The sequence below is a fragment of the Chiloscyllium plagiosum genome, unplaced genomic scaffold, assembly GCF_004010195.1.
Source record: "Chiloscyllium plagiosum isolate BGI_BamShark_2017 unplaced genomic scaffold, ASM401019v2 scaf_8866, whole genome shotgun sequence".
Taxonomy (NCBI): Eukaryota; Metazoa; Chordata; class Chondrichthyes; order Orectolobiformes; family Hemiscylliidae; genus Chiloscyllium; species Chiloscyllium plagiosum.
Window position 1 is genome coordinate 1146 of NW_025214922.1, and position 21416 is coordinate 22561.

Consider the following 21416-nt stretch of genomic DNA (forward strand, 5'->3'; position numbering starts at 1 on the left):
AACCCTACGCTTATTTTTGGATAAAATCATGTTTGAAAATTATTAACAGATAAGCAGCAGTTGGAATGCTCATTTACAGAATTGTTATATTCTTCTAATTGCTTTTGCAGCAATATGATTCACACTTATAATACCACATACACACCATTTTAAGTTAGACAACAGCCATTTTTCTGAAAACCACTACCCTTGCCAACCACCAGGGAGAACGATCTAAGCAGATTGAAAACAAAATCTCTCATATACAAGTGAATATGGTGAACACAATTGCTTCAAATATGTATCCTGGAACAGTAAATTGCCTCATATTATGCAGTACATGTTTTCTGATAGTTCACACTTTATTTAAATTACCTTGATGTCTTCACTGATTTTTGCTAATGCTGCTAGTACACAGTTGTCACAGAGAAATATCATTGCAGAAGGAGGTTCAACGTAGTCAAAATACCAAAATCTCTCATTACTGGTATTGATTTGATCACCTTGATGATTTTAAAAAATTTTCAAAAACAACGAATTTGTTCTGGTATTTTACTAACTTGATTACAGTATATGCTTTGATGATATTAGTAGGGTTGATTAAAATAAATGTGGTTGATGTTGTGCATATGGTTTTCCAAACAAGTGTTTGATAAAATGTACATAATTTAACTCTGACAACAAGCTTAACAAAACAAAATGGACAGTGGCTACTTGGAAACAATGTGGGCCGCGTTATAGGAAACATACAGTCATGCTGACCAAAGATACAGGCAGCGAATGGATTCAGTTCTAGAGTCCATTTGCAAGTTAATTCATATCCATAGAAGGCAATGTAAAGTAGCTGTTCCTAAGCACAGGAAATATTCATACATTGGGTGTTCAAAATTACAACCATGAATGGCACTGTGTTTATAAGCCAGACATTTGTAAATTGATGAACCCTTGGATTTACTGACAGCTTTACTTCTCATGAACACTGGTGGTCAACTTGGTGCAACTGAGAAACCCCATTTCAGCTGTTAGGTCCTTTTTCCAAGGTTTCATAGAAGAAATGCAACTTGCACACACCAACTTCTGCAAACAGTTAAAGTTTATTAAAGACTGTACAAGCTGGGTGATCCCCTTTGACCCTCCTTGCAGGTGTGCCAAGTCGAGTCAAAAGGGACCCGAACAAAGAAAACACATCCCATTTATACAGATCAGTTAGTAATGCTCTCAGATAGTCTGGACACTCACCTTCCCCCCAAACCCATAACCACGTTACCCCCAGGTACAATGGTAGGGATGAGATCATTCTGAGAGATAACGTAAATGCCCTAATTGTTATGCAGACGGTTTCCTGACTCAGTGTTTCTTCAAGACAATGTAGGTGCGATCTGTCCTAGCTTCAGGGGATGGCTATGAAAGCATTTCTGAATGGAAGGGAATGAGAGTTCAATTTGGTAATAGCAGGAGTGGTGGTGGTAAATGGCTACACAATGAAGTTTGAGTCATCCACATTCTTGCATGAATGTTACCCCCACCCAAAGACAATACAGTTTAACCCTTTAACGTTACATTAATGTCCAGATAGTACAATTTAATCTTTCAAAATTACATAGCATGCCAGTCTTTGCTCCATTTGCTGTTACTCAAGTCAGTGGGCTGAGAAAATATTGTATTCATCTACTTCAGATTTCTGAGCTCTCCCTGTAGCCATGAGTTTCTCCTTTTCCAATTCTTCTTCATCAGTCAACGTCTGGAGTTCACAGAAAGCAGTGATTGTTTCCCAGTTTTCTTCATCACAGTCCTCTAATTTACAAAGAACCTTGCATGGGAGTTAAGAACATTCAGAAGGTCATGCCTTAATGGGCTTTGAGCATACAGCTTTCATCCATCTGATGCATGCAGATGGATAAACATAGATAGTTCCAATAGGTATCACCTTGTGTTAATGAATTGCCTTAAAGTTTGTGATTTTATCCTGCCAACAGATGCTGAGACAAAAGGTGGAAACTGTTTGGCCTTTTCTCCTAATGAGCATTTGTTGCATTTCTTGTACAACTGTAGGTGTGCAGTGAGTAAGACTGGTAAATTCACATTTTGGTGTTGTAAAATCAGGTTGCTTATTCCACCTACACTTATTCAGCTTGGAAAAAAAGAGCCGCATTTTGCAATAAGTGTGCTTGCTTTAGCACCAAGTGAAAGATCGCTGACAATTTGAAACTTAGATATGTAATGGTCTCAAAATCACAGTCAGTATCACAATGGAATCCTTCTGGACCACATCTGTCTTCCCCATGCGGAGGGTTAAACTAAGCTCTCAAGCACCAATGAGTCTGTCCATATATCACTGAAGGGTGATTTTCCTATAGAATGGAAGTATGGCACCAGTGCAGAATAACTCTCAGATAAGGATTTGGCATATTTGTGTTATGGATCATAGGCAGACAAAGGTGAACAGTATTCTGTCACTTCTAATGTTATGATCCCAAACCAACAAACGTATGTTATGTTCACAGATGAGATAATCAAATAATCGTTACATTTGGTTAGGGACCAGTAACCTATTATTTAAGCAGATAAAAATGGAGATCAAGGGAGATTAAGAGAATAAAGGCTCAAGATTCCACAACGTTGAACAATCATATCTTCCTCTGCAACACGAGAACAGTAATATATGTCCAGCATGTCTCCCACACCCAGAAATAACATAGTTAAGCATGGGCAAAACATAAAATGTGCATCAAATAGCAAATGGGATCAAGACAAATCCAATAGACCTCAGGTGTTAATGACATGGTAGATTATCAAATCTCATTAAACTTCATCTTTGCCAATCTAGCATTGATATTTGATCTCAGGGCCATTAATCATAGACAGTCTCAACTGATGTGGTTAATCACCTCCTGCCACAGGGTTCACACTTAGCTACACTTAAACTGCAATTCAGTGCCCATTCACAAGCATAACTCAAACTTTTCACCAACAGCTAGCTTCACTGAGTCAGTCCTACCCAGAATTATCCTGAATGTCCTCCTGAAAAATCTAGCACAAAAAACTTTGTTATTGTTGGGCAGAACTGAAGCTGTCAACGAGCAACTTTGGAACTTAGCGTGCTGTAAATGATGCATTTCACAGTGAATGCTGACTTGCTCGTTTTACACACTTAAAAAAAAGGATATGACGAGAGGATTTCATCACAAATGAGCAAGTAAATAAACAATCTCTGTTGATGACATTAAGGTGTATGACACCAGCAATAAAGACAAAATGCCAAGATCACTATGCCAGAGTGCAACACTGTTTAACTTCAATAGGATTAAACTGGTGCCAAGTTCTAATGAGGGAAGTAGGAAAAGGTTAGGAGAGATAAATCAATGACTGAAGTGGTGCCAATGTGCAGGGATTCAGTATCTTGGATTATTGGGATATTTGCTGGGACAGAAGAGAACTGTTCAAAGAGATGGGTTTCACCTGAACTGGAAAGGGACCATTATCCTGGCAAGGATATTTGCTAGTTCTATTTCAGGAACCTGTAAATTTTTAGAGAGGGGTGGTCGGGTAGTAATAATGAAAATAGAAAGATAAGGATGGTTCTGAATCAGGAAAACAGCAAGTTCATTAGAAAAGACAGACAAGAGCAAGTCAAGGAACAAAGTGTCGCTGAAGAAATAAACTGCATTTATTTCCATACAGGGGTCTTCCTGGTAAGGTTGATGAACTCAGGGCATGTATGCGAACACAGGACTGGGATGTCGTAGATATTACAGAAATTTGGCTGAGGAAACGATACGACTTGCAGCTCAATGTTTTATGTTTTAGACATTATAGGAAGGATAGAAAGACAGACAGGACAGGTCAGGAGGATGGCATTTTTGATTAAGGAAAATATTACTACTGTAATTTGAGAAGATATTTCTGAGGGATCATTTAGTGAAAATACATGGGTTGAAATTAGAAATAAGAAAGGGATAAATCACCTTGATGAGATTGTACTATAGGCCCTCAAATAGCCAGATGGAAATTGAGAAGCAAACATGTAGAGAGATCTCAAAATATGTAAGAATAACAAGACTATAATAGCAGGGGATTTTAATTTTCCAAACGCTGACTGGGACTGCCACAGTGTTAAAGGTTTGGATGGTGAAGAATTTGTTAAATGTGTTCACGAAAATTCTCTCACAACATGTAAATGTTCCTACTAGAGAAGGAGCAAAACCTGACCTTCTCTTAGGAAATAAGGCTTCGCAAATGACTGAAATATTAGTAGGGGAACACTTAGGGACAATTGGTCATAATACAATTAGTTTTAAAATAGTTATGAAAAAGGATGTCTTCCAAAATTAAAGTTCTTAACTGGAGTAAGGCAAATTTTAAGGGTATAAAACACAACTTTCAAAAGATCATTGGAATAGACTGTTCACAAGTAAAGGGATGAGTGACAAGTGGGAGGCCTCCAAAAGTGTGATAACAAAAGTTCAGAGGCATTTTATTCCTGTTTGAGTTAAAGACAAGGCTGGTAAGATTAGGTAACAATGGATGAATAAAGATATTGAGGTTCTAGTCAAGAATAAATAGAATAATCTATTAGATATAGACAACTGGAATCACCGGAATTCTTTGAAAAATAAAAAGCGCGCACGGGCATTCTTAAGAAAGAAATCAGGACAACAAAGATGGGATAGGAATTTGCCTTCGCAGATAAGGTTAAGATAATCCAAAAAGATTGCACAAATACGTTAAAAACAAAACAGCAATTAGACAGAGTAGAACATCTTTAAAGATCAATGAGGTAGCCTCTGTGTTGAGCATCAGAAGGTGGCAGAGACATTAAATGAATATTTCACATCAGTTTTTACTGTGGAGAAAGGAGGCTACAGAACTCAGAAATAAATATTAATCTTTTGAAAACAGCTCACATTACAGAAGAGGAAATGCTGGATGTCTTAGAAAGCATAAAAGTAAAACAAAATATCTCTAGGGGCTGATCAGGAATATCCCAGGATATGGAGGGAAGTTAGGAAGGAAATTGTGGTGCCCCGAGCAGAAATATTTGTATCATCTATAAACATGGGTGAAGTATTGGAGGATGGATAACACCATTGTTTAATAAAGGCCATTAGGAGAAGCTTGGAAACAATAGACCTGTGTGCCTGATATCAGTGGTGGGTAAATTGTTGGAGGTGATTCTGAAATTTGGAGAGAGCAGGAATGAACACAGATAGTCAGCATGGTTTTATACGATGGGAAATCGTGTCTCACAAACTCGATTTGAGTGTTTTAATGGAGTAACCAAAATGATTCGGGGGGGGCACAGAACGGTACATATCAAGTCTTTGACAAGGTTCCACACGGTAGACTAATTAGCAGAGTTAGATCACATGGGATTCAGGTGAGCTTGTCAAATGAATACAAAATTGGCTCGATGATAGGAGGCAGATTGTTTTTTTGGACTGGAGGCCTTTGACCAGCGGTGTTCCACAGGGTTCAATACTGGGTCAACTTCTGTTTGCCGTTTATATAAACATGATTTACATGAGACTATAGGAAACATGGTTACTAAGTCAGCAGGTGACACCAGAATTGGTGATGTAGTGGATAGTGAAGGAGGTTATCTAAAATTACCAAAAGATCTGGATCAATTGGGTCAATGCACTAAGAAGTGGCAGATGGAGTTTAATTTGGATAAATGCAAGGTATTGTATTTTGGTAAAATAAGGGCAGGACTTGTACAATTAATGGTACGGCCCTGGTTAAGTATTGTAGAACTTAAAAAGACCAAGGAGTTCAGGTACATAATTCATTCAAATTTGCACAGGTAGACAGGGTAGCTAAGGTGTTTGGCATACTTGCCTCCCTTGCTCAAGACCTTTGAGTATAGGCGGTGCGCATCTTTTTGATGTTGTACAGGAGGTTGGTGAGAGCTCTTCTGGAGTGCTGTATGTAGTTCTTCTTGCCCTGTGAAAAGAAGGGGGCTCAGAAAAGATTTACTAGGATGTTGCCAGGAAGGGAGGGTTTCAGGTATAAAAACAGACTGGAAAACTTTTTTTTTCCCCCCACTGGAGCTTTGGAGGTTATGGGGTGACCTTATTGAGGTTTATAAAATAATCAAGGGCATAGATAAGGTGAATGACAAGGATCTTTTCTCTAACGTTCAGGAGTTTGAAACTAGGAGACATATTTTTAAGGTGAGAAGAAAAAAAATTTAAAAAAGGACACGGGGCAAATTTTTGACTTATACAGAGTGGTTTGTGTATGGAGTGAACTGCCAGAGGAAGTGGTGGATGCAGGTACAGTTACAACACTTAAAAGACATTTGGAGAAGTTCATGAATAGGAAAGGTTGGGAGGGATAAGCCAAGCGCAGGCAGGTGGGACTAGTTTAGTTTGGGAACATGGTTGACGTAGAACTGGTTGGAAGAAAAGATGTATTTCCATGCTGTATGACTCTATGGCAACGGATGCATTACTCAAAGGCTCTGTACTGTAATGGACATTTAACAGGTAATTTCCTTGGCATCTACGGATGACTGAAGGTGCATGAATATATGCTTCCTTTCTGATCATCTGCGTATCCTGTCGGAATCACTGAAAAACAACTCACTTGGAATTGATTATTGCTTTGAAATCACCATAAACCCTTTAATACTACCCTCCACCACCACCACCCTGTCTTCTAGCCAATTCTGTATCCAAATGGCTAGTTCTTCCTGTATTCCGTGAGATCTAACCTTGCTAATCAATTTTCCATGGGGAACTTTGTCGAACGCCTTATTGAAATCCATATAGATCACATCTACCGCTCTGCCCTCATCGTTACTTCTTCAACAAACTCAATCAAGTTTGTGAGACATGATTTCCCATGCACAAAACCATGTTGACTATCCCTAATCAGTCCTTGCCTTTCCAAATACATTTACATCCTGTCCCTTAGGATTCCCTCCAACAACTTGCCCACCACCGATGTCAGGCTCACCGGTCTATAGTTCCCTGGCTTGTCCTTACCACCCTTCTTAAACAGTGGCACCACGTTTGCCAACCTCCAGTCTTCCAGCACCTCACCTGTGACTATCGATGATACAAATATCTCAGCAAGAGGCCCAGCAATCACTTCTCTAGCTTCCCACAGAGTTCGAGGGTGATCAAATTTAAAAAGTGTGATATTAAACAAAATAATAAACTCAGTTTTCTGTTATTGAGTGTTCTGGGTCCACATGCAAACATGTTTGCTGCACTGCACTCCCATACCCAAACATAGGCTTTTGCATAGGCTTTTCACAAATTGTCTCCAAGCATACATTCATTCAAAAGCACATCCAGATTATTGGTGCCAGATAAATTTTACCGGGAAAAGTGGATCATTTCAAACCTTGAACCTCCATCTTGCACATTACTGCTTCTGACTCAGGCTTGGGTAATACCAGAATGTGGTGCAGTGGTAGAGTCCCTACCTCTGAGCTGAGAACCCAGGTTCAAGTGCCAGTGAGAGAGCCACTGCAATGGAGATTTAACTGCAGATCTGAAACCAGAAGCAAAAGCACGAGACCAATCAAGCCAGAGGGGAAGGTGGACCAGGAAAGGGAAGGGTCAAGCACGAGATTGAATCACTGAACAAGTAACAGGGTGAAATCATGACAGCGGGCGCAAAAAAGCGAGAGAAAGATAGACTGAGACAGATCAAACAAAGCTAACGATGAAGTAGATAATCTGAAACCAAGGAAAGTTGAAATCACCAAGATAACTAATTACTTCCAAATAAATGTTACTTCTCTAGCTTAAGGACGCATATACTCAGGAGTTGCTCTATGTGAATTGTAGTGATGCTTTTGTAACAAACATTATCAAATGTTAAATTTTCATGAGCTATTTATAACAAACGGGTACTAACTACCTGTTTGAGATACTCCAACTTCGTAAATATCCAACAGAAATGCATTCAGTCTGACCTCACTTATCTTCAGAAATGGGGCGGTTGGGGTTAAGGGCTGCTCCCTTTGGGATCATCTACACATAACCAACTAATTCTATTTCTCCATCATCAGTCTTGACCTCTTCTGTGGATCAGCCACAATTCAACTAAATTGAACTCATATATGACATTGTAACAAGACTTCCTTGAAATTACTACAGTGTGTAAGCAGGCTATTCAGCTCATCGAGTCTACACTGACCCTCTGAACAGTATCCCATCCATACCCACCCTCTTACCCCATCCTCAAAATCTGCATTTCCCATTGCTTATCCACCCAACTGTGTTAGGTTCCCTTCTTGAGATTCATACATGCTTGATGAAACTGCTATCCGCCAACTTCTGTGAACAGCCACAATTTATTTAAGTACAAGCTTTTGGCAGATCACTTAACACTTAGTGATGCTTGCAGAGCGTGTCAAGCGAGGCTCCATGAAGAACAGATCCGTCCTCCCTTTGTACAGGGTTTTACATCACAGTTAGTTATGCACGGAAAACAATCTTCTGCCACTCCCGCATAGTCACATGCCACCCAAAAACAGAACGCGCGATCAGGTTAGTCCTTAAAACAGAGCGAGATTAGGTTATTCCTTAAAACAGTGTGATTAGATTGTCACATCCTGCCTGCAAGACAGGACAATACACCCCAGGACATCCAATTTCTTACATCTCAGCCAAACAGATTAACCCTTTAACATCTCTTTCCCTCTTTTTATCATTCCATGATAACTAAATGGGCTGAAGAAGGCACTACCAGCTTATTCATAAGAATCTGACAGCCAGTATTTAAGCAGGTTATTGACACACAACATAGAATGATTATAACAACAAGAATTACTAGTCCATGCATTTGATAGGATCCCCAGGATCCTCCCATGTGGAAAGTGTTCACCAGTAAAGTTCTTAAATCCACAGTCCTTCGTGATCATTCCACCACCTCCAAGTTGAGTGGAAACAAGCCAGTTAACCAAAATCTCCTTCAGTAAAGTCCAACCTGAAAGCAAAATCCAGTCTGTCCTTGCACATCACTCTACGGCGAAATCTGAATTCTTGAATAAGGGCAGTTAAACACTGGTCAAGACTTCCACCTTTGCAGAGATACTTCAGATGGAGGATACCAGCGCATCTGAGTGTGAAGTGCAGCAATTGCAGCAGGGTGGGTGAACGCAGTATATGGAGTGGCAGGGGTCAGTTCTGTTGTGTACAGTGGATAGGGAGCCCAGGCCTCTTAAGGTACAGGGATCAGTGCTGTTCCTGCAAGGTCGCAGGGATCCTGTGCAATAAAGTGTGCTCCCAAGGCAGTGTGCATATTTGTGGGGTTAGCTGTAGCCAGTTTTTGGCCATCGTGTTCACCTTTGCAAATTCCAACCGGAGACTCTGAGAATTTTCGGGATCAAATCAAACGCTGTTTAATGCATTCTTTGCTGCTTCTACTTCCACTCTGCTACCAGATGTAACAAAGCCAACTGGCTTTTTTGAGGTTAGCTCGATCAGTGAATCTTCATATCCCTTAAAATGGTCCAAAGAGAAGGTAAAGCTTACATTGTTTAAATGTCCATGGAAGGCTACTGACAAAAAGTGTACGGACCTCTTCTTTAGTTGATAGCTTCTTGACTTTCGTGCTCATGACCAGGAAGCTGAATCAATCCGTTGTGTCCACCTACTTGGGGCAGGCGGTGATAGGGCTGGGAGAGCAGAAGGGGTTGCCAGAATGGGTGCGATACATTCCGGGGTCAATCATGTATCAGAAGTGCTCAGCAAGGTTCCCAGGAATGTGACTTGGCACTGTATGGGCAATTGGTAACTTTCCAGGGGATTGGGTAAGTGGAGTGGGCCTTGGATCAGGTTGTGGAGGGGCAAGCAGTGATCCGAAGGTGTGCTTTATCCGTGAATGAAAAAACTTTAGAGACGACGTTAGCTGCTGAAAGTATCTTTGCACTTCCTTGTTTTTTCCCTCCTTGCCAAGGTGAGTATCAGTATGAAGACAGTCAATAAGCATTAATAACAAATCATCAGGTATACTTGGTCAACTGGAGTGATCCAGAGGCCTTTTGACGCAGAGTGCGAACACCAATGAGTCTTCCATATTTGTTTTTCTGGGTCAGGGCGTCCCCCTGTAAATGCTGCATAGTGACCATGTCTAGTATTCCTGTTGTTTTCGAGGCAGGTGATCGATTTAGCGCCTGCCAGTTCATAGAGGACAATAGAATTGCGAGCTGTTGCCGCATCTTTGGCAGCTCAATCAGCTCTGGCATTACCATTGCTGATGTCTGTATTGTTCATTACACTGGCAGCACATTTGATTATGGCCAATTACTTCGGGAGGAGGATGACTTTGAGGAGATTTTGGACATGTAGTGAGTTCTCAATATGTGTCCTTGAGGAGGTCAGGAATCCACATTGTGACCACAGATGGTCATAGGTGTCATTATTTTGAAACATTATTGGCAGACCAGACATGTCAGGAGGTACCTCCATTTTATTCCCAGTTGATATCCAGCCTGGCATTTCAACCCTGATTCCTTATTTTGTCTCTCCTTTCTCAATTTTTCCTGTTTTTCTCTATCATCATAATCCCCACAATGACTCTTCAGCACCTCCCAAGACTTAGCTTCCCTCAATGTCGCGCACACTAATCTCTCTTTGACATGTGTTATTCTCCCAGCTGGTCTGTTTATATTTATTCGTTATTTTCTCAGCAGTCTTTCTCCACACAGATATTAAAGTTTTCCATTTAGTCCCTGTATTACGTGCCCAAATTGCCTCCTCGGCTTTTAAACATTTATCTATGTCCCAAGTTCCACCTATCGACCAAATTTCATTTCCCAATTTTATATTTAAAAATACTGACAAGACTCTGAACCATTCTTCAACTTGGGGGTCATCCCAGCATAACCGATGCAAAGGGGTTCCAACACCCGACTTATCCAACATCTGCCCCATTTTTTTCAGTCTCAACTTCCTAACTTATCTGTATAAGACTTCAATGCCCTCTGTCTCCACAACCACTTCAGGGTTCTGACCTTCACATGGGCGATTTCCTCTTAACAACTAGTCTAAAGGCAGGTTGATTGAGACAGACACAGTGGTTATCCTTTATCTTATGTAATATGTTCTAGGACTTCAAACCCCACTATTAGAGGACTCTATTAGAGGACTCTAACAGCCCTGGGACAAACCATAGGCAATTTAGCATGACCAATCCCCCTAACCTGCACATCTTTGGACTGAAAGAAGAAACCAATGCACCCTGAGGAAATGTGGAGATGCGGGGAGAATGTGCAAACTCCACACAGTTGCCAGAGGCTGGAATTGAACCCAGGTCTCTTGACAATTTGAGGCAGCAATGCTAACCAGAGCCAATGTGTCATCTGTTGCTTTGCATCTTCAATACTGTTCTCCGAGGACATCCTTACTTTGGCCCTCTAGTGGCGCAGCGAATCTGTCCCTAACCCTGAACCAGAAGGTCCAGGTTCAAGACTCACCTGCTCCAGAGGTGCCTAATAACATCTCTGAACAAGTTAATTAGAAAAGTAGGTTATATGTTTAAAAAAAACACATTTCCCAAAGAAAGTATTAAGTAGCTTAAGTGTTCATAGATGATCAAGTGTGTGGGGCCAGAAAACAGCAGAAACAATCTTTATACAACCAATAAAATGATTTGTCCTATACCTCAGAAACTCAGTTACAAAGTGGTCAAATTAGAGCATATTATCAATTATAAAGTTTGAAACTTTGATGCCAGTTGCACTACTTAACAAGTAGCATGAAGTGGACAGTGTCTGACCGATTCTTAGTTTAACTTTTGGAATTTCATTGACAACTTTTAAACTGCAAGAGAATCAGTTAAAAGCAAAACTGCTTGGCAGTCAATCGGTTTTACATTGTTGCCTGCCTAGCTGTCAATAACTGATTTAGCTTCCTGTTCACAACTGTAACTTTATTATGGTTCGACAGAACATACAAAAGTAGACAGGTTGCAACAATAACACATCAGTTTACATAAAAGTTGGAAATATTGGTGCAAGTGGACATTTGGAACAGAAAGGAAAAGAAATTAGATGTTCCTTTATGCCTTCCACATTAGTAACCATTTCTGCAAACTTGACACTTATCGTCCAGTATTTCGAGGAAAATAAAACATTTTAAAATCCCAACCTAAAAGAATAACATGAATTTCAAATAACAGAAAGCAGGACTACAACATGTGGGAATTTAAGGGATGTGAGACTCTTGAGGCAAGCACATCTGCACTCAATGTCTCAGCCTTGAAACTCTCTGGATCAGTAACTGGAGACAGTCCAACACCCAAAGAAAGGGAAGCAATATATACTCTATGTTTTTCACGTTTTTTTTTAATCAAAAGGTGGTGTTTTTTCAAAGGGAATTTGGTGTGATAGCAGAGGGAATGATGACCTGCAAAGATTCAACCAAACCAAGGTATACTGTATTTTAGTACTGCGAGGGTAAGGATAAAGCTCACTGAAAGAACAGTCAGAAAACAGACCAGGATATCCTGCAAAGGAAATGAGTGAGAAAGCCAAACATAATGGGGATTCAACAATTAAGTGTGATCAAGAATCCCAAAAGGCATATTGCCTGTCACCTATCTGAATTTTTTTTAAAAACCATTTCATGGAATGTGCATATTGGCACATTTATTGCCCATCCCTAGTTGCCTTTGAGGTGGCAATTTGTGTCTTCTTGAATTGCTACAGTCCACATGTTGTTGTTAGATCCACAATGCCATTAGAAAGGGAATTCCAGGATTTTTGACCCAGTGACAGGGAAGAAATGTGAGATATATTTCCAAGTCAGGATGAGGAGTGACTTAAAGGAGAACTTGTAGGTGATCATGTTCCCACGTATCCTTCTCGATAGAAGCTGTCACAGGGTTGGAAGGTACTATTGAAGGAGCCTCATGCAGTGAATCCTGATAATGATAACCATTGCTACTACCTAGCAGTGATGATGGAGGGAGTGAATGTGTTCCAGTGACATAGGCAGCTCTGTCCTGGATAGCATCAAGCTTCTTGAGCGTTCTCTGGACATATATAGCTCCAACAAAAGGAGAATATTCCATTGGACTCCTGCTTCATGCCTTGTCAATAGTGTCCAGGTTTTGGAAATCAGTAGCAGAGTTTTATGTAGTTATTGCAGGTTTCCCAGCCTAACCTATTTTGTCACCTCTGTACTTGTATGGCTGGTCCAGTTCAATTTCTGGTCAATGATAACCCTCAGGACATTAACTGTAGGAATTCTGTGATGGTTTCACCATTGAATATAAAGGGAGAGTTAGATAGATTCTCTCGTGTTGGGAGATGTTCACAAGTGTTAGTTGCCACTTTTCAGCCCAAGTCAGGATAATATCCTGATCTTAAAAACCGAAAGAATTGCAGAAGCTTTGAATCAGAAACAAAAACAAAAGTTGCTGGAAAAGCTCAGCAGGTCTGGCCACATCTGTGAAGAGAAATCAGAGTTATTATTTCAGATCCAATGGCTCTTCCTCAAAACTGTTCTGAGGAAAGATCACCAGACCTAAAGCATTAACTCTGATTTCTCTTCACAGATGTGACCAGACCTGCTGAGCTTTTCCAGCAACTTCTATTTTTTGTTTCTAATATCCAGGTCTTGCTGCATTTGGGCAAACTGTTACAGCATCTGATGAGGAATGAATGATGCTGCAGTCATTCACAAACATCCCATCTTAAAGAAACACATGGGTGACAGATTGGTGGGATTGTATTTCATGTATTTCTAACAAAGAAAATAATCAGAAGTCGTGCTTTAAGCAATGTAGGTCAAAAGAAAACTAAAAGATATAAATGGAGTAAAAAGTATATTTTTTTCTTGTCTTGAGAAGCAGTGTGAAAAAAGGGGAGAGGTAGAGTGCAGGGGGAGGCTGAGACAGACAGAGACGGAGAGAGATACAAAGATTGGAATCCTAAAAAAGGGGATCAACCACCAGGGCTGGATGGATTGTTCCCTAGAATGTTGAAGATGGTCAGGAAAGAAATAACAAATGCTCTGACGATTATTTTTTAAATTTTCACTGAAGATTGATACAAAATCAGGTTGCAGGTTCAGGGGAGATAGAGAGAGGAAAGGAGTAGTTTTAGTGGTAAGGCAAAACCACTTCAAATGTTGAGATGATAGAAAAACGATTACGCAACCTGGAGAGACTTTATGGGTAGAATCAAGAAATTTTTTTAAAAGACCTTAGTGCGAGTGGTATACAGATGTCTTGATAGCAGCTGTGAATCGGTACCTTGTATAAATACAGAGATTAAACAAGTGGAAAATAAAAGTGGTTTCCATGGAGGACAAACTTCCATACAGATACAGATGCCCATAAAACGGGAACAAGCAAGCAAGAGGCTAACTTAAGTGCATACGACATGATTAGATCTGACTAGGAGGCATATGTTAGAGTAAAACAAACTAGATTTAGTCAACAGCCTAACAGTGTATCAGCATTTCACTCAAAGTAATTATAATAAGCAAGTTCAACAGTGTTTGAAAACAAAACAAAAACATAAAACAGGATTCTCTACTTTGGTCAGACTGATCTCGAGAAAATAATGACTTACAGTGAATGGAGAAAGACTTAATAGGTAAAATGACAGATGCGCAGTAGGACATGCTTGAAGAATGTATAATACAGTATCAGTTTGTACTCCTAAGAGGCAAGAGTTTGACTTGTCAAAAAGTCCGCTAAGAATTTTGCATGTTTTAATACGGTCTCTTCTCATTCTACTGAATTCTGAATAATACATGCCCAACCTACTCAACCATGCCTCAGATGGCCCCCCCACACTTGGTATTAACCTTTGTTGCACTGCCTTCAATGCTAGTATATCTTTCTTTAGATAAGGGGACAAAAACTATTCACAGTATTCCAGCAGTGGTCTGGCCATCCCTTGTACAGGGCAGGTGTGCAAGTGAGTTGTACTTGATCATCATGCAAGACGTCATCAACAGCACTATAAAAGCAGCACTAATACTCATTTTGGTTTCTGCCACAGGCACTCAACTCCTGACCTTACTGCAGCATTTGTTCAAACATGGCTAGATGATCTGATTTCCAGAGGGGGCGGAGAGTGACAGCCCTGAATATCAAAGCTGAACTTGAACAGGTACAGCAAAGAACCTTAGTAAAACTGGAGTTAATGGGAATCAGAGGAAAAACTCTCCACTGGTTGGAGGTATGGACATCACAAAAGGAAGATGTTTATGGTTGTTGGAGGTCAATCATCTCAATTCTAAGATGTAGTGATTAGAACCAGATGGACCTCATTGGCAACCAGGTCCTGAATTGGCCCACATTAACAACCCCAAACAGGAGGCACAGTCTGACCAATATTAACAGGGGATTTAGAATCTTCTCAGTTCAGGGGACTAGCTCTGAGCTGGTTGGCCACAGCCAGTGTACTGTGCACAAGTAAATAAAAGGGTGAATTGGTGAGGGATACCAGCTTCTATGCTGTTATTTCACAAGGCATCTCTGCAGGATTTCCCCAGGCAGTTTCCTTGACCCAAACTGCTGCTTCAGCAACCTTCCCTCCATCATAAAAAGGTTACAAACGGGAATATTTGCTAATGATCAGTTTCAATACCATTTCAACTCCTCAGATACTGAAGCAGTTCATGTCCAATATCTGGCTTCAACTGACAAGTGGCAAGTAACACACGTTACACAAATGACAGGCAATTAGACCAATAAAATGGTCTAAATTTCACTGCTTGACATTCAATGCCATTAGTATTGTTCAAGGACCCCTCCCCCCCCAATATCAACACTCTGGGGCAAATTACTGCAGGTGATGGAATCTGTTCTGTAAACAAAAGGTGGAGATCATAGCAGGTCAGCAGCATCTATGGAGAGAAAGCAAGCTAATGTTTTGAGTATAGATGACTGTTCAGAGCTGAAGTGAAGTGTGGAGGGGCCAGCCTTTATGCAATAATGGGCGTAGAGGGGTGGGTTTGGAGCACTGTGGGAGAAAGGATGTTGATAGTTCAGATTAAGTGATCAGAATGGGAGAATGGCCTGACCCGCTGTGTTCTTCAGCATTTTGTTTTCAACACCCTGGGGGTACTATTAACCAGAAAATGTACTGGTTTGGAATTCTGCAGCACATAACTTAGAGTCCCCAAAACCTGACCATCATGGATAAGACCCAAGTCAGAACTATGAAGGAGTACACGCCATTTGCCTACATTAGTGCAGCTCCAACAAACATTCAAGAAGTTTGATACGATCAAGGTCAAATCAGCCTACTTAATTGGCCAGCATCTCCACAAACATTCACTCCCTTCGCCATTGATGCACAGCATCAGCAGTGTATACCATCTCAAGACGCATTGCCAAAATTCACCAAAGCAACATTTTCCCAGCCACTTACACCCAAAACCATGACTTTGTCATTATTCCAATGTCACTGGGTCAAAATCCCTAAATACCCTCCCTCAGAACATTGTGGGTGTGCCTACACCAAATGGACTGCAGTGGTTCAAGGAAAGACAGCCCACCACCATCCTCATGAGGGGAACAAATGCTGGCAGCCAACCAGCAAGCTCACAGCCAAGATGGAATTCTTTTAAACATCACCATTACTGTGGCAGCCTTCCATTTCCTACGTGGAGGGTTTGAAGTGTATATGGTCAATTATGTTAAGATAAGAATGTGTCTCAGGAGTCCTGTACAGTGTGGCAGCCTTTGCTACTTTTGCTGCAGAGGAAAGACAGCAAGCCGAGAAGCTGCACAATTCACTGGTCTGTTTCTCTGGACTTGCTCTTGCTTCTGTTGGATTAGCTTTTCAATTTTGCACAGCTATTCCAATACTCTTCCAAGTTTCCAGGGGTCACTGCAATCAGTAGCTGACTACCTGTGGTCAGCGTAGATGTTCACCACCTTCATATTTCACTTGCAAGTATCCTTGCAGCAGAGGAATGGGTGGCCAGCTGTGTTCAGAGCTTCTTCCTGCCAAGCCTATGCTGTCTGTGTCTCACTACTAGAGGAGTACATCAAGGACAAAGATTTGGTCCACTTGCAGTTTGGTGTCCTCAGTTAGGCTACTGCTCTTCCACACATTCTTATACAGTTTAGATACACCAGCTTTTGCAATGGGCATGTTTGTTTCAGCATCAAGTGACAGGTTGCTGGTAACTGAAGTGCTGAGAAATGTGAAACGAACAACCACACAGTGTCACATCATCGCTGATAGATGGCAGTAAAGGTAATGTACTGGACAGTGCCATTTGTCTTCCTAGTGATGGTCAAAGCAAACCTTTTGAATGAAGAGTGTATATCATTGCTACTCAAAGTTTTCTTCACTCTGGAATTCTACTACAGTATGAACTTACAGAAATTCTGAATGAGGACTTGACGCACTTTTGTCTTGAATCTCAGCTAAGTCTGAACAGTGTCAGTTGTGGTATGTAAATAGACACCATTGTAGATGGCCCAAACTTACATGGCAGCAAGGAGAAAATTAAAACAAAAAGCAATGATTCACCTCACTGCAGATCTCAAAAGATCCAAGGTTGTTCCATCATGGCTGACCTTATCTATCATACTGTCATGTAAATACGAGAAGACGAACAGCTTGGACAGGTAGCTAATTTTCAAGAGCACATTAAATAGACCATCTCTACTCACATGGTTGAACGCCTTGGTGAGATCAATGAAGGAAATATATAGTGGTCTTTTTTGGCTGAAGGCATTTTGCAACTGCCAAACTTAAAAGATCACTTAAATTATAAGTCTTCCAGTTCTGAACCAAGACCAGAATTCAGAATAGACACATTCTATCAGGATCTGCAGTATGACATGAACAACATAGTGAATACTTTTCCCAGGATTTACAGGGCGATAGTGCAATTGTTGCTGCAATCACTGCAGTCTCAGGTGTTCTTAAATGGGGTCATAAATGTTGCATCACACATGTCATGGGTCAGTGTCCCTTCTGCTAACAGAGATGAACAGCTGGTTGCATATGCCACAAGAGTGCTAGTTCAAAGCAGAACCCCAAGTAGCTTCGCCTATAGCACGAGTCAAAGGCATTGCTACGTACCTCATGTTAGGTTTGAAATCGGATTACAGACAGGCTTTCTGAAGCTTCCCTAGTGACAATATTCTTAATTGAGTTCACCTCAAGGTACTGTTCCACCATCTCTTCAACTGTTTATTGCAAATCAATGATCTCCTATATTTTTGTTTCCAATGCAGAGCTTTTCTTTGCTTATGGAATTATTTCTTTTTTGATCCCTTGATTTATGCCCTTAGTCTTTCATGTTGAAGGACATCTGAACATCCTGGTAAGAAATTTTAGTCATTGGCACTTCACTAGTGCACTATATTACTTCGAGCTACTCTTGCTGTGTACAGTCTTCTCTTTTGGATTTCTCTTAATTAATGAGAGTGAACTGCTCAGCTTTAGTCAGATTCCATTACATTAGCCACAAATCAATCAGCATTTTCCAGTCTTGCTTCCCTTATGTGCAATATAGTATACAAAGATGGTGATACAAAGAATGTTCCATTTCATTTCCACATTCTGCTGGGGAATACCAAATAGGTGCTTATTGGATTGACTCAGGAACTGTTGTTTATCTCTGGACAGGTAGTAAGCCAGACTTTAACATCTCAGCTTTGAACGAAAATACTTCAAAAAGGTTGCATCCAAACCCTGGTGCACAGTAAGAAATTATCTTGCCAATCTACACTGTGGCATCTGAATGTAGGGAGAATGCTGTTCAGCAAGTCATTATCAAATCCAGCTGGTGCTAATGCCCTGAACGTGCGGCACTGGGATTCTTTGCAACATAATGCATTTAACCAAGAAGTTCCCATCTCCTTGAAAAACAGCCGATTATCAGAAGAGAATTTCCTCCAATAAAAACATTATTCAAGTCAAGGATCAAAATATTAAAAGGTTCACCATTGTGTAAGCATAATCAAAAGGGAAATATGAGAAAACAGATCAAGGTACTTGTTTCTAATACAATTCACACAAAGGCTGAGCACATTTCGGTTTGAATGCCTGATGTTGTGCCTCTACCAATGTGTACTCAACATATAAATTTGATTATAAGGAAGGATGCACTGCAGTCAAGCTTCTCTCATTCTAACATTTTTTTGAATAAACATTAACCTTTGAAAATATCAACTTCAACATTGAAGATGATTGGAAATCAAATGGAATTCAACAGAAGTCACAAACAACGTAAACAACCGAATATCCCCTGAATTCAATCTCCTACAAGGTTTATGGGAAACATTAAATCACATATGCATAAACTATGACACATCATGTTTGGTACACAAATGGAAAATTAAAGATCTGTGCATCTGTAGTCATTTACACAAGACCTTACACATACAACTCAATGCCCAATTGACAACTGCAAAAGGAAGCAACTTTGTGATAGCACTGCACAACACTTGTCACAATTATAGGATTTAGTCAAGTAAAAACAAAATTATAGTTGTTACTGTGGGTCTACGTTAGTCATATGAAAGAGAAAGTTTTACTTACAACTACAAAACAAACTTCAAGGAACTACTTGGACATGCTGTTAATCAGACCTCTGGCAGCGCTGCTAAAACAGTCAACCACCCATTAGTTCACTTATGGAGATCATTAAATGTTGTTTTGCTTGAAAGTACTTAGTACAGATTTATTATGGGATCAATAAGGCTAAATTCCTGTAACGGTTCAAACATCAATGAGAATTTAAATGGGGGGCATGAATAGTCCTCCAAAAAAATAGTGACTTAAATAAACAAATTGTTGATCATAGCTGCCCCCATTTCAAGTACCAGATGATTTGTGTGCTTTTATTTGATAATATTTCTGGTGGCTAAACTAATATACAAAGTCTCGTACAAAAATTTGTAAAATTTCATTTTTAAGTCATCAGTAATATTTACCTTTCCAAGGCACGTCTTGCACATGGACAAATTAAATAGACTGCGAGTGGCTTATTGATTGTCTGAAACAGGATTCAATTTCCCAGACAAATGATTTTGTGACAGATGCGACCAACTCTCCAACATGCCTACCATTTCAGCCAATCGAGACAGATGGATGAAAGGTGATACTGGTCTGGTAAGGGACAATCATTTCCTTTTATGTTGTTTGAACTGATGTTCTCCTCTGTTTTTGAAGATATTTAGTAATTATTTGTGTACAAAATAAAAGATGTTGGTTGCTTCCCAGTGGCAAGGCAAATTAGTTAATATTCATTCATAAGCCTCAACACCAGGATCTGAAAATAATTTTATTTCAGGTAGCATCATAGTCCAGCTGTAACCCAGGAGCTTTAATGTAAACTGGTGCCTTTACCACTAGCTGAGCTGAGCATTTCAGCAGAGAAAACAGATGAAATATGAAAAATCTTTAATGCTCAGTATGATTCTGTGTAGTCTGGACAGGAGTTCAAGGAGGCCAATAGGTTATTTATCATCAAGCTCCCTTATACCATAATACATAAAAAGGTATCTGTGCAAAGTAATAAACTCAATTACTCCAACTTCCATGCTGTGATCTGTATTGAGTAGTTCAACTCAGATGGATCAACAGCACAAGCAAAGGTGCCCTTGGTTAAACAAAGAAAAACAGAATTCCTACCAATATCTGCAATCCACTCACTTCTGTTGGAAAGTGGACATTTTGGCTACAAAACAAATATGTGGTCACACCGAGGACAGATTTGGATTGATTGCAATCTTGATAGAATAGCTTGCCAGTCACTGCCTGCCATGACAATAGGAAGGAATAAGTTGGAACTGAAGTTAAGGGTTATACACAAATCTTGCCTTGTAGTATTTGTGGGTATAAGCAGAGTTTACAAGTATATCAAGACATAAACAATGGGAAGCCCCCAACTTTGTACTTTTGCCTATAATGAGTTAATACAATTGCAACTAGGGAAACAGTAGGAACATTCCAAAAAGGTGAGCTGAGGGGGAAAACCAAGACCTCTGTCACATTCCTGACCACTATCCAACGACTGTTGGAATGTCAAGGAGCGTCAGAAAAAGGAGCTTTAATCTTGATCATTTCGCAATGGGACTATTTACACAAGTTGTCGAGGTTTACCGCGAGGATTAAACACTTCGTAGTCCTTTAAAAGCTTATCTATCATCCGTGGAACCTAATCGTACGTTTCAGGACTTAGGAAAGGAAAGCATTGGGGTGGCGGGAGGAAATAGAAACAGTAAATTGTTTTATATGCACTTAATGATGTAAGTAACTCATTCGTAAGGCACAGAATCAATATTTCAAATGGCACCAAACCATTCGGCCACATCACATGGCGGTTAAATTCTGTGCTGCACTTAGATCTCACAAATAAGTACAAACAAGTGTCAGTTATTATCCACTCAAAAGGTTTTAATAATCAGAACGTTATACGACATTATATATTCAGCTTTCAAGCGGAGGAATTTGCGGTGGTGATACGCACAGGCTACGATCTTTT